At 37.9% G+C, this 13,425-nt stretch overlaps 1 long non-coding RNA gene across 1 annotated transcript in view; it reads right to left on the bottom strand.

Annotated features, from left to right (window-relative positions):
• Positions 1-526: 526 nt before the first annotated feature.
• Positions 527-13,425, bottom strand: part of LOC145982153 (uncharacterized) — a 34,791-nt gene continuing 21,892 nt past the window's right edge. The window contains exon 3 of the long non-coding RNA XR_014441026.1: positions 527-1,013. This is a non-coding gene — a long non-coding RNA (uncharacterized LOC145982153). The remainder of the gene's footprint in view (positions 1,014-13,425) is intronic.

Raw genomic sequence — 13,425 nt, 5'->3', positions numbered from 1 at the left:
ATTTCACGTGGGACGGGATGTCCAAAGATGTTAAGGCCTCTTGTCAGATTTGTGATGAGTCAAAGGGCTAAAGAAAGAAATGTAAGACCTGCCAATACTCTTTTCTCCGAAAATGTAAATAAAGTAGGTCAAAGGAAACATAGACATTGTTGGTCTGCTACCAACATCTAAAGGTTATCAATATGTACTTATAATTGTAGACGCTATGTCTAAATTTGTTTAGAGCCACTAAGATAACTTTCATCTAAAATATTTGTGAAACATTTATATAATGTATTGTTAGATCGGGGATTTGTATGGAAGTAGTTTCTGATAACGTTTCCTATTTTGCTTACCAATATTTCATCTCTTTTTTGTTCAATTTAAGCATCAAACACATTACTTGGTCTCCTTATAATCCACAAAGTAACTTGGCTGAAAGGTGTATCAAGACCTTAAAAAGAGCTTTGAGAACTTTTTTTTTGTAAGCAACAAAACCATTGGATGAACGGGTTAAAACAAATACAATATTCAATTAATTGTTCATACAATTTAATAAGCAGTCCAGCTTTGCTATATATGGGCAGAAATTTCTATGATCCACTAGAAATAAAATGCCAACTGACTTGAAATGAAGATGCCTTTCTCAATAACAAGAGTAATGGTAAAAAGAAATAGCCAGTTTGCACAAACATTGGGATAAGCGAAATAAGTTTTACAAAAAAAGATTCGCTGATATTCCCTTCGTAGTAGATCTTGTTCTTGCCAAAAAGCAGGTTATCTCGTCCTTGAAAGACAACATAATAAAAAGCCTCAGTCTTCCTTATGAGGATCCCTTCCATATCATTTGTTATCTCACTTCATCTAGTGTGTTGCTGGAATACAAGCAAAACCGCTCTCTTCAACGTAGGTGTCACATCACTTTGCTCAAGCATTATCTGCCCAGAGTTCAGATACTGCACACACACTTCACAAAAACAGCCATTCTGCAGCAGTGACATGGTTTGGGACCCCACGAGAGGAGAATTTCAACACTGAAAAACAAAAACAGAAAACAAAAACAGTCTCAAGATAGGGTGTCTGGGTGAGAGAGTAACAGACTTTGGAGTACACTAAGCGAATCAGCACACACGAAGACTTTGTCAAGTTATTCATCAAAAATGAACTCTAGCACTTTAAAAATAGCATGAACCTGTTATGAAAATGGAACACAGTAAGACGTAAAACATAACTCTGTACTTGAAAGTTGACAACACAGCACAATGTACTCATTCTTCTCATTTGGGCTCATCTGTACAAAATGGGAACATGTAAAAATAAACATAATTTGTATTCATGTCCAGATATTATTAGAATAATTAAATCAAAAAGACTTAGGTGGGCAGGCCATGTGGCACGAATGGGAGAGGAAAGGGGAGTTTACAGGATTCTTGTTGGGAAACCTGATGGTATGAGACCAGTAGGAAGGCCAAGACGAAGATGGAAGGACAACGTTGAGATGGATTTAAAGGAAATCGGTAGGGATGGAAAAGAGTATATAGATCTTGCTCAAGATAGGGACACATGGAAGGACTATGCTGCTGCAGCCATGAACCTTCGGGTTTAAGGAGGTGTTAGTTAGTTAGTTGTACAAAATGGGATATAGTTAATTTATATTAACTAAAGGAAAGCTCAATAAATCTCGGGTAGAATTTAACCTTTGGTGCAACCAATACCTTCAGGCAAGTTAGGAAGATGCCATCTTTCATCCAGCTGAAGATCATTGGATATGTTATGCTGTTATTTTATTTTATCCCTTATATTTACAACATTGTTACTTTTAAAATAAATTACATTTAAAAAAAATTCAATGCTGGGTCATACATTAAATGATCCACCATCTAATTGTGATATTTTTTTCAGTAAAATAATAAATCACATTGTTTCAGCAGCAGTAGGAGTAGCATGTGGAAAAATCATTGAAAAATATGTTACAGTCAAATGGAGTTAATCCCGACCATGCAGGATAAACCTGAACAAAATAGGGTAAAACAGTAATTACTACTGTTGCAGTAATACTACTTATTGTGGTGCAGTTTAAAAATATGTCACTAAAAGCATGTGTTGTGACAAACATATTTATGTGCATACAATGTGTGAAAAAATTATGTATTGCATGAACCTGTTTTGCTGTATTTGAGACGCAAATTTTACTGTAAAATTTGCTGTAAAAAGTCGGCAGTCCTGGAATGGTATACCATAGCTGAAAGAAAGTGATTTATACTAGTAATTTAAATAGTCATTTAGCAGTGTATGTTGCAACTGTTCTGTATTACTTGAACAAAATGGTATCCATTTTCATCACATTTTGGGGCAATGCTGAACGGACATTAAATGCAGGGCATCCTGAACAACATTTCTATTTCTACCTTGTGTGTGAAATTGTAATTCATTTTTCTTTGTTTCTGCCAATTATTTTCAAATTCTGAGTTACTGGTATTTGTTTTCTTCCAGATTTGAGATTTGTTGACAGACTCTAAAATGGTTCGACAATACAAGAAGAAAGGTGGCCGTGGAAGCCAAAAATACAAAGGAGAAGATCTTCAAAATACAATATACTATGTAAAACAAGGCAATACACTTAGAAGTACTTCAGTAAAATTTTGTGTGTCCTTAGGAACATTACATGCGCACCTGAAAAATCAAAATATTGAGTGCGGTGTTGGTCGAAGACCTGTGCTGAGTAAAGATGATGAAAGTGCCATTGTTGAGCATCTGTGTGTTATTGGTGATTGGGGTTTCCCATTTGACTCACTACAGCTGAGTCTTTTGATAAAGGCGAATTTAGATTCCAAAGGTAATGTTGAGCCAAGGTTTAAAAATAATTTCCCTGGTCAAGAGTGAACATACAGCTTTTTGGACCGAAACAAACACGCACTAACTCACGAGTTTGCCACAAACCATAAAATTAGCAAGAAATACTGAGTGACTACTTCAATAATTTAGAGAAAACGTTTGATGGTGTACAACCCTGGTCCATGTTCAATTATGATGAGACAGGAATGCACAATGACCCTGGCAGGAAAAGGATGTTTTTCAAGAGAAAAATCAAACGGCCTGAACATGTGATCAACACCACGAAGTCTGTGATATCCGTAATGTTTTGCGGTACAGCCACAGGAGAAATGTTACCTCCATACGTAGTTTACAAGGCCCAAGAAATGTACAATGAGTGGCATCAAGGAAGTCCTCATGGTGCATGTTATAACCATTCTAAATCTGGGTGGTTCGACGAAACAATTTTCACAGATTGGTTTACTACTGTAGTCGTTCCATGGGTAAGACGAAACTCGCATCGTGCTCCATTTGTATTGATTGGTGACAATCTATCATCACATTTTTCACCTCGTGTTCTTGACATGTGCACAAAACTGAACATTCGTTACACTTGTTTATCACCAAACAGTACCCATCTCACACAGCCACTTGATGTGGCCGTGTATGGACCTCTGAAGAAGGAATTGCTACTCACATGGAAAAGTGGTGTTGGTAGAACATGCTCATCTATTCCAAAAAGTATTTTCGCATCACTTCTGAAAAAGTTGCTGTCAGTTGCCAAACAGAACATGTCCCAAAATATGATTAAGGGATTTCAAACTGCAGGGATTTTCCCACTTAACCCTGCTTCTGTCCTAAAAAATATTCCAGCATCTTCAGAAGAGCCTCAAGGTACCAGTAGCTCAAATGCAGATGGAAGTACAGCTGGTCCTTCTACCGGTACCGGTAATCTGGTTTCTCCCGCTGTATCCAGTGTACTTATAGACATCCTCAAATCACTGTGTTATGGTGAAGACTTCCAGAAAAAAGATACAGTTACCTCCTGGTATGAGTGTAAGTGCAACTTGTCACGAGACAAGTGATAATGACTCTCCTCCCTGTGCAAATGAAGTGACTGCAAATGCTGAAGAAAGTGATGAAGTACCGGTACTATCTCTTGGTTCAGAAAATGACCCTTCACATGATGAAGAAGTTTTTGATGATTCCCAACAACAAACTTATAAAGGTGGAGAGTGAGTTCTTGAGAAATATGCTGGAAAGAAGTCTGTGAAACACTTTGTGGGGGAATAATTCTTGAAGCTTTCCTGGCGGTGAATAGTGAAGAGGTTTTCTCGGGCAATCAGCCAGGTGATTTCCAGAAAGGCTTCCAAGCTTTCGAGAGCTGTCACTTGAATTCAAACTGCAAAATAGTGAATTTGGAAAATTATTACAATTCACAAGTTACGGAAGGATTACGGAATTTTATCATACGCAGTAAGTTTAAAATAAAATACTTGATTATTTTTAAAGTTACGAATAAATGAGATAAGAGTGAATGATTAAGAAATACAATTTGTAATTTATCACTCTCCTTATACATTCTCGGTATTATATGTTGATATTTCCACTGCGGTTTGGAACTCTCTGCATGCAAGAACCATGAGTGCGGACTGCGGACTCATTTTTCAATGCATAAAGCTACTTCTCTCTTCTCTGTAAAGCAAACAACTTAACTATTGTATATAAGTTAAACAATTGAATCAAACAAAATAAAGTGTCATATTTCCTTACATTATCAATGGGATTTCTGCTTCAGTACAGTATATCCAAGTGAAGTACTGTGAAACTGACAACATGCAGTTATACCATTATTGCTGACGAAAAGGGTATGTAGGTATTAGAAATTTAACGCAAGGAATTTATAGAATTGCATTGTATAGGTACCTGATTTAGCTAACCACACATTAAAACAGAAACACTCTAATAATAAAAGCTTCTGAAAGTTCATATACAAGGGGAATCCTGTACATTCAAGGCCAGGGCTGTACAGGGATTGGTCCAAGATCTCTCACCTGAAGTGATGCAAAGGGCCCGTGTGTACTCAGCTGTATGGGGTTGTGGGGTTGTGCACATTCGATTGGGGTGAACTGTCTGCACCATCGTCTGACCATACTATCACTCACGACGTCTGGTCTGCACACCTCACACGATTGCTGGTGGTTCTGTGCCAAATTCTGAGCATGCAATATAGGCTACATCGCAGTCGGTGGGAGACTGTATGAGAGCTGCAATCTCTAACCTAGAACTGTACCAGATTACAGTTACATGCCACTTCTTCCTGCCTGCATGTGTGTGTGTCGCTCTCCGACCACTAGTGCTGCGTATAGGCACCATTGGAGATTTTTTAGACTTTCATCTATTTGCTTAACTGAAGAGGTTTCTGACAGGACAAGGATTTGACAGCTACACTGCGGTAGAGATAGTTCCAGTCTTTGCTGTCAGACACATATACCATGGGCATACAAAATTTAGTGCCATGCTACGACAAATGCCAGAACAATGGTGCTGATTATGCCGAAAATTAGGTTAGGACTCACTGTTACTAATGCAATAAATTACAACTGATATTCTTGTTTAATTTATGCCTAATCAGTAGGGACCTTGGTATTTTGTTATTTTTTTTAAAAAAATGGTTTATTTTCTTATTTTTTACTATGCGGTGTTATTTTTCACAAAATTCACATTTTTATTTTAGTGCATTTTCTGGCAAATATCTGAAATTATATCTTCATGGTGTTTTTAAACTACTGTTTCAAATTATAAGTCACATGGCTTACGCCTCTTCGTGAGAGTTTGATATCTTGAAAGATATTTTGGGAAAGTTATTTTCCATGCCCCATTTTTTAATTTTAAGGTAAGGATTTTAGATAATGGAATTTTCCTCGTATATACTGAAGGGTGCATAATGACCATAAGTGGTGATGCACCCAAAAAATTAAAATCAACCAATCTCACGTGACAGATACCGATATATTATGGCATCAAAAATTGGCATTATCTTCTTTTGACTTGTTAGTGTTACGTTTCCCAAAATTCGCGTTTTTGTTTTAGAACCTTTATCTGCTAAATATACCTAAATGTAATACTCCATTGTGCTTTTAAACTATTATTTTAAATTGTAGGTCACATGGTCTACGTATTTTTGTGACAGTTTGATGTTGGAACAGATTTTTGAGAAAGTAAAAGTAAAGTGCCCCGTGCACTTTTCCTTGAAAGTGTATAGTAGGGGTGTGGAGTTAGGGCCCCACACTTTCTTGATCATGGCTGAAGGTAGGGGTGATGTGATTAGCACCACGCTCCTGGCTACCTTTATCCCTCAAAGTTTCCTCAAGGTACCAGCTTCATATGATGCTGGGTGGGTACCAGGGCAGTTTGAATAGGTAGAAAACATCCTGGTTCTCCCCCGCCGGGGATCGAAAAAATCGTGGAAAATACATAATTTAATGTGGCTGTCGGAATTATTCCATGTACGTATAATTTACTCTTAAGTAAAATGTTGGAAAACTTGCATGTTCTATGTACACAAACATGGCCTAGAAAAGACAAGGATGTTGGATTTCATGGAATTTTTTGTTGTTTTAGGACATTTCTTTAAAAAAAATTGCTAAAAACGCCAACAATTCACATTTTTTGCCAAATTCGCATTATTTTGATATTTCGAACGGGCGAAAAATGTGTCCAGACATCACTGCACATTCCTAAACATAATTTCGCAGCAATTACCATTTTTCACGGTTTTGGCGTTTGCGAAAAATCAATGTCCCTACTAATCAGAAATTACTTTCTCTCCACCCCTCGTATAAATCAGTAGATGGAAAGTGAAAATTTAGCAGGGCTGGCAGAGAATAGTCAATTCTTGAAGAAAGTTATTTGTTTTTATGATTGAATGATTCGAGTAAACATTAAAATATTTACGTATTTATTATTAGTATTTTATTTCATAACATTGGACATTAACTTCACTCAGTGAGAGATTAATGACCATCTCTCATGAGTTTAAACAGACAGGGCAGAGAGTGGCGTTATTTCATTGCACTACTAGTGTTGCAGTAAATTTGAGGTTGGGAGCATGCACTTGCCAATTTTTATAACGTTCACTAATGCAGATTTATGTTTCCCTTTTTCGTGATAGTATTCAATATATATCCCATTTGGTTGGATTCTTCTTGATATCTAAGAATAGTGCAATGTCATTGTAAACGTACGTTAACTTGTGCGAAACCAGTAATACGTCAGGATGATGAAAGAAAACCTTCGTTAAGCACTGCTACATTAAATAAGGTGAAGTAAGTCAGAAGAGTAACAAAATTCGAGCAGCATATTTGCAGTCTAGAGCTCTTCTTGTTTATGCATACGATTTTTGTTGGATGTTGCAGTCCATGCAATTTCTGTCGCATGTTGTAGTGGGTACTTTGTGGGGTGGCGATATTCTACAAAAATCGTATATATCAATGGAACCTATTTGTTTCCATGTTCCTTTAGTTTGCCCAACAAAATGCCTAACTATGACATCCGACAACTATCGGATGGCACCGCTCGCTCTTATCCCCTCCATCTGTTGACAAATCCCCTTACTACTCCCATACGGACAAGAAAAAAATTGATAATTCAATGCATTTTCCACGTAATATTTAGAGGCTTAACCTTTACTCTCCCGATGATACCATATGGTATCGTGGTGCTGATTACAAAATGAATGTGCTTTTTGTACCTTCATACTCTTATGTTTGGGTGGAAACTCTGACACAGGTCTGGAGCAAGCCTGGGAAATTAATATTGATGACTAGAGCCCGGAAGTTTGGCAAAATGCCAATTTTTATCTACTGCATGTACTGATAAAATTTTTCCGGATATACGTTTCTTATGTTGTTTCGAATGTTTTAGAAGCCTTTTCATTTTGCCTATTTTGCCTATTTGGGACCCCACTGCCTATTTTTAATTATAATGCCTTCTCTTGCCTTTTTCAATGAAATTAATGAAAATTATTTTTCTCCCAAAAAACGTTGTTGGCATTTATTTTTCTTCCGTTTATTATGTGAATAATTTTCGCCTTATTTAAGTAATATTGAACTCACGCATGTTTCAACATTGCTGAAGGAGAAAAGTGTGAGAAAAAAGTATTTTATGCTGAGTCAGGATATTGCCTATCGGTTAACATTTCTTGTGCATGATTGACTGCTGAAGTGGACAGGTTGATTTCGAACACAAAGAAAATATTTCTGAAATCTCCCTCTCGAACCCGAAAATTTCAGGAAGTTGCAATTGAGCTTAGTTTACCTGGATATCAGCAGCTATATATTATGCTAACAACCTTGAAGAAATCAGTGAGGTGATAGATGCTCTTCCAGAAAATTAAGTGGCTTCAATTCGTGAAGTGAAAAAACTCCTGTGCTATTCAAGTTTACTTTTGAACATTATGGTGCATTGCCAGAGACAATTACAATTATAGCATCCATGAAAATCTTCGAGGAATCTATGCAGCAGATGATGGAAGTGCCAGGAGAAAAGGTGTCAGCTGTTGTGGAAAAGTGCTAACGGGTAGTGAGTGCAAATGAGGACTTGAAACAATTTTTTGAAGATAAAACTAACGTTTGCACCTTCTCCCCAAAATAGCGAGAGAAGAGGGGGCAAACTCCAGATTTTTGTTTTTTTTTCATTGAAATTCAGTGGTCGCGCACCCAAACCACCCTTCTCTCAGTTTGGCATTCTGAATTGTACACGGTTGTATGCTATGATGTTTTAGCTGCAAAACAAAACTTATCCGAAGTAGATTGCTCCCACAGTGCCCGAGTTATAACAATTTTCCTCCAAAAATGCAAATTATTTATTTTTCGTAAAAAAAATCACATTTTGGCTTATTATTCAACTTGTATGGCACCCAAGAACATGAAACATGTTTCATTCTCTTGAGAAATATCCATTCTTTGAAAAGAATACTAAAGTTTGCGGCTTCTCTCCAAAATAGTGGGAGAAGAAGGGGCAAACTCCAGATTATTATGTTTATTTCCATTGAAATTTGGGTATCGCACCCCGCAAACCCCCTTCCTGGGTTCGGCATTCTGAATTGTACATGTTTGCATGCGCTGATGTTTTAGCTGAAAAACAAAAGTTATCCGAAGTAGATTGCTCCCATAGTGCCCGAGTTATAACAATTTTCCTCCAAAGAGTGTTCGAATTTAAAATTCCTGCCGAGAAGCCCGGACAAGAGAAATTTTTCTCTCTCTCTCTCTCTCCTCCTGCCATCACTGGTTTCTGGCGCCGTGTTTGTGTTGCGCATAAAAGGGGCCTAAAAGTTGAGGCCGAAACTTACGAACGAGATTTCCTGTTCCCATGCAGAGTTCCATAACAATATCTTTAAATAAATAAAAAAATAAAAATTAAAAAAGTCAATGAAGACGAAATTCCCTGACATTTCCCTGACTTTTTTTGACTCCTCAAATTCCCTGACTTTTCCCGGTTTTCCAGGGCTGTCGCCACCCTGAATTAATATATACATACGTCCTGGATGCTGAATAAAAATATATAGTTTGGATCTATGTTTTTGCATTTCAGCCCAAAAGATCATGCAGGGTGTAGTTGATTAGTTGTATGTTATGTCAACATTCTTTCCCAGAAAGGGGGAATGTTCATCTCTCATGGGTCACTACGGGTAATCTTTGTGCTTATGTAAATGTGGAAATAAATAGGGGAATACTGTAAAACTAAGGAATTTATGAGGGTTTGTCTTAGGTTCCTGGAACAATAATTTTGGGGTATTGTGGGTAGTTTATTTAGAAAATTTATCATTGTAATATACCTGTCACCGATACGAGCGCTACCGATAGGATGGGTTGCATTGGGGTTTGGGTTTTAGTTAATGATCCCATCATTGACATAGGTCAGATTCCGTGAGCCCGTCACATGGTGGAATTATTGGGCCGCACTTCTTCGAAAACGAGTGCAGTAACCGTCAATGGTGTACATTATCGCGAGATGATAACAGCATTTTTGTGGCCTCAGGTGGAAGCCATGGACTTTGGCTTTCATGTTGATGAGATGTTCTTCCAACAGAATCGCTCCACTCGAAACCATTGAGATGTTACAGCAAAAATTTCAAGGGCGGCTGATGTCGCGCAACAGTGATCACAATTGGCCACCAAGTTTATGCGATCTTACACTGTGTGACTTTTATCTCTGAGGATTTGTAAAGTCCAAGGTTTACAGCAAACACATCCCAACCATTCACGAACTTAAAGAAGAAATCTGACGTGTTATTGCAACAACTGAGCCACAAGTTTACGAAAAAGTGATTGCAAATTTTGTCAAAAGATTGTGCGAGTGTCATATGAGACGTGGAGGACATTTGCCGATATTATTTTCCATATTTAATGGGAGTGTTCACTCTTTCAAAGTATGTTACAACTTTGCCAATTCATGTATAAATAAAGGATCATTTTGTAAATTTAAATCCTGCGTTACTTTAGGACACCCTTTACTATGGTTCTCCATACTGAGATCCGCTGGTTGTCAAAAGGTAAAGTCCTGGAGAGATTTTTATGAGCTGAGAGAAGAGCTATTAAATTTGTTTAGCGTCGAAAAGCCAGACTTCGCTGCTCTGTTTGAATTTGATTTTAAAATTTTGGGTGCGTCAGCACTTAGGCTATTTTGCACCCATCACATTATACGGGGTCAGGCCCCTTACCATTACAAATAAAAACTCGAACGTTGCATAACTAAAATCTTAAAATATTCTCACTTTCAATAAAAGCTGAAGCTGTAAAGGAGCACTCAGCACACAAAAGGATTCCCAAATCTTATCATTTTTGTATTTGCTGTACAATATTATCAAAACGTTGGAAAATATCACCTCTTGTTGAGATAGTGTTGTTGAATTTGATAGCATTCCAATACATTCCAGTACAAAACGTTTACACTGTTTGTCATTTGTTGCCTTTTTCGCATCCTGTGCAACAATGTGCATAAAATGCACAACACACACATGTAGTTGAACCACTTGAAATGTCCCTCCCATGTTATTATTGGTCAACATGGTGTACGTTAATTTCAAGTAACTCAACATAGACATCTTATTCCATGCTTGAAGGACTGCATTCATTATGGCATAACTGAAGTCTGTCACAACATGAAAAAACGCTGGCCACCATCTGAACTCGTTATAAAATATAAATTTGAATTTAAAATTTTGGGTGCGTCAGCACTAAGGCTATTTTGCACCTGTCACATTCTACGGGGTCCAGCCCCTTATCGTTACAAATAACAACTCTAACGTTGCATAACTAAAATCATAAAATATTAAAATGTTCTGACTTTCGTTAAAAGCTGAGGCTGTAAAGGGGCACTCAGCACACATAAGGACAAAAGAACAGGACAATACAAACAAAATTATACTGGCCATGGGGCCAGTCGCCAGAGCCTCGTTATCATTAGTCTTCAGTCCAGGGTGTACTGAACTCGTTACATAAAAAAAAAAAAGCTCTGAAAGAAAGAAGAAAACCTGCTATCTGAGAGGTGTTGTGTACCATAGAGATCATTTACAATATGGGCAACGATTTGCCTTTGAAACTTATAACTCCCGCATAATAAAGAGGTATTTTCTCCATGATGTCTACAGAACGTGTAGCATCAAAATTCAAAATGCAGGTTTCTGGTTGCTTCGCAGATGAATACAATTTCCATACCTCAAGCTGCAGTTTACTATACATGTATGTTCAGTTCAGAATGGCAAACTCACAAATTGAATATATCTGTTGGGCGATTGAACAGTTTCAGCATATTCCAAACACAAGTCGAGAAAATCAGCTCGTGATTTATCACCCCACGAAAGAGCTTCAGATCTTACTTTACGAATGACTGCCTTGGACTAAATACCCTGGCAGTTGCCAGGCTTAATAGCCTCAATATCAGCTGCAGATATTTCGTTTTGGATCTAGGCAGCAGGCTTGATGTGAAGCAGACGATTTTGGGCTATTTCCCTATCCAATCCCCTCAACTGGCTAGTTTTCTTCTTTCCATCATGATTTACCGATCCCTGACACCACACTTGAAAACAAATTGATTCTGTGGTGTTCGGGTTGGGTCAGCTGTCATTACAAATTTGATGCACCCTTCAAATGAACACTTTCCATTAACCTTTACCAAGAGGCAAGACTTTCGTTTTTTATCATTAATCTTACTCTCTTTGATTGCAAGTATACAACCGTTATTTATGTCAAAAAATTTCTTTGTAGCAAGAGATAGCCAAACGGATTTGTTCATGTGAGCGCCTTCATACACTAAACGCCATTCTTCAGCACTAAGAAAAAACGATCCACAGTATTTCATATCTTTATGTTTTGTCCTACCGACTAATTTAACATTGGGGGGTTTCTCTGACACAGCAAGCAAAGACGTATGCAAGTCTGGCAAAACATAGTTTGTAAAGGCTTCATCACCTTCAGTAAGGTCAATAGGATTATAATCAACAGATTTATGTATTTTAGAAACACTATTGACAGTTGCCTCATGTGGCCTACTGATTGTGTCAATTCTATCAGAAGTATAAATTTCACAATCTGGAGAAATAACGTTAGAAAAGTTATCAATACCGGAATTTGACATTCTTTGGTCTGAATAATACGGATGTTGTGAGATTCACCTTCATTCATAGAAATGACACAATCATTTACACAATCCTTCGAACCACAAAAAGATTCATCACGACCCCCATTCTTTAACTCTGGAACAGATTTACAGATTACTTTTTTAGGAGAAGGAGTTTTGCGAATTGTATTATAACCCCGGGGGGAGGCAATAAGCCTCCTGCATTCAGCCTTCACATTCCCACGATTCCCAAACCTTCCACAATCTATGTGTAAACACGCGATCATCATCACGAAAGAAATGCCGTGCGGCCGACGCAATAACAGATTTTACACCAAATCCCTTCACATGGGAAACATTGCTTACCTTAGTGATTATATAAGCTGCTAATTCGTGCTTATCTAAACTGCTTTCAAACGTCATCTCGATTAAATTTCAACCGGCGACAGCGTTCTATCTGGAACTCTCAATAACACTGGAAAACACACGCTAACACCCGGAACTGAAAATGCAGTTCATTTAACAACTCGCCCGGACACACGCCTTCAACAGTCGGCTGAAGATTACTGAAGATTCAGCACCAATCTGTCAACACTCACGAATTTTGAATTTTTTGAATTTTGAATTTAAAATTTTGGGAGCGTCAGCACTTAGGCTATTTTGCTCCCGTCACATTATACGGGGGCCAGCCCCTTATCATTACAAATAACAACTCTAACGTTGCATAATTAAAAATTTTAAAATCTTCCAACTTCTGTTAAAAGCTGAGGCTGTACACGGGCACTCAGCACACACAAGGACATAAAACAGGACAACACACACAAAATTATACTGGCCATAGTGCCAGTTGCCAGAGCCTCGTTAGTCTTTTGTCCAGGGTGCACTATGTGGAAGTGAGGTTGCCTTTTGGGCGCCTACATGAAAGGTACCCCTTACACCCCGTCAACACTCACGAACTCTCAGGACCAGGTGTGCGATAAAACTTTCATGCCACGGGCAGCTGCAAGTGTT

This window comes from Lepisma saccharinum (assembly GCF_977018435.1).
Source record: "Lepisma saccharinum chromosome 12 unlocalized genomic scaffold, izLepSacc3.1 SUPER_12_unloc_1, whole genome shotgun sequence".
Taxonomy (NCBI): Eukaryota; Metazoa; Arthropoda; class Insecta; order Zygentoma; family Lepismatidae; genus Lepisma; species Lepisma saccharinum.
The sequence above is the reverse complement of the archived record's forward strand: the minus strand, read 5'-3'. Positions and strand labels throughout refer to the sequence as shown.